Consider the following 1,694-nt stretch of genomic DNA (forward strand, 5'->3'; position numbering starts at 1 on the left):
TCTAATATGTCTCCTCTGGGTACCCAGGTTCTCTCCTCTGGCCCATATCCCTCCCAATCAACGAGGTACTCCAGAATGCCACCGCGACGTCGGGACTGCAAGATCTCGCGGACGGCGTAGATGGAGCCTTCCTCCAGGTCCAAGGGGGGAGGGGGTTCCTCTTCGTGGCCAGGTTCTGTGGAGGGAAGAACAGGAGAGTGACAGGGTTTGAGATGTGACACATGGAAAGTGGGGTGGATCTGGTAGTGAGGTGGGAGCTGAAGCTTATATGTGACGGGGTTGACCTGTTCCGTGATGGTGAAGGGGCCAACAAATCTGAGACTTAACTTCTTTGAGGACAGGCGCAGACGGATGTCCCTGGTGGAGAGCCAGACCTTCTGACCAGGAGCATACGTGGGACCTGGGATCCTCCTGCGATCCGCGATTATCTTGCCTCTGCGCACTGCCCTTTGGAGATGGTGATGAGCCTCGTCCCAGACTCTCTCGCTCTCCCGGAACCAGTGATCCATTGCGGGCACCTGTGATGGTTCACCATTCCAGGGGAAGAGCGGCGGTTGGAATCCTAGCACGCACTGGAATGGTGTGAGTCCTGTAGTGGGCTACCGCAGTGAATTCTGGGCGTACTCTGCCCAGCCCAGAAACTGGCTCCAGGAGTTCTGGTGACCGTGACAAAAGGTCCGCAGGAACCGTCCCACCTCCTGGATCTTTCTCTCGGTTTGTCCGTTTGTCTGAGGGTGGTATCCCGACAAAAGGCTTACGGTCACACCTAGGAGTTGGAAAAAGGCTCTCCAGACTCTGGAAATGAACTGGGGTCCTCTATCCAATACAGTGTCTTCGGGGAGCCAATAATACCTGAAGACACGGTCGAAGAGCAGTTGATAATAATAATAATAATAATTCGTTACATTTATATAGCGCTTTTCTAGACACTCAAAGCGCTTTACAGTGTCAGGGGTATCTCCTCATCCACCACCAATGTGCAGCATCCACCTGGATGATGCGACGGCAGCCATAGTGCGCCAGAACGCCCACCACACACCAGCTTACTGGTGGAGAGGAGACAGAGTGATGAAGCCAATCGGAATATGGGGATGATTCGGAGGCCATGATGGTCAGAGGCCAATGGGCAAATTTGGCCAGGATGCCGAGGTCACACCTCTACTCTTTTCGAAAGACATCCTGGGATTTTTAATGACCACAGAGAGTCAGGACCTCGGTTTAACGTCTCATCCGAAGGACGGTGCTTTTTGGCAGTATAGTGTCCCCTTCACTATACTGGGGTGCTAGGACCCACACAGACCACAGGGTGAGCACCCCCTGCTGGCCTCACTAGCACCTCTTCCAGCAGCAACCTAGTTTTCCCAGGAGGTCTCCCATCCAGGTACTGACCAGGCTCAACCCTGCTTAGTTTCAGTGGGCAACCAGTCTTGGGCTACAGGGTGATATGGCTGCTGGATAGTTGAGCGGTCTCCAGGGCTGTGGGAAGCCCTTTTGGTGGTAGGAGCCGACATAACTTCGAAAAATGATCCACAATGACTAGAATACAAGTGTTCCCGTCGGAAGGGGGGAGATCCGTCATAAAATCCACCCCTAGGTGTGACCAGGAACGGTTCGGGACGGGCAAGGGATGGAGCTTTCCTGCCGGCAGGTGTCGGGGACTCTTCGAGATGGCACACTCCTTACAGCCTTGGACA

At 54.2% G+C, this 1,694-nt stretch overlaps 1 pseudogene; it reads right to left on the reverse strand.

Annotated features, from left to right (window-relative positions):
* Positions 1-1,339: 1,339 nt before the first annotated feature.
* On the reverse strand, positions 1,340-1,456 carry LOC141346670 (5S ribosomal RNA; annotated as a pseudogene).
* Positions 1,457-1,694: the final 238 nt, after the last annotated feature.

This window comes from Garra rufa, chromosome 1, assembly GCF_049309525.1.
Source record: "Garra rufa chromosome 1, GarRuf1.0, whole genome shotgun sequence".
Taxonomy (NCBI): Eukaryota; Metazoa; Chordata; class Actinopteri; order Cypriniformes; family Cyprinidae; genus Garra; species Garra rufa.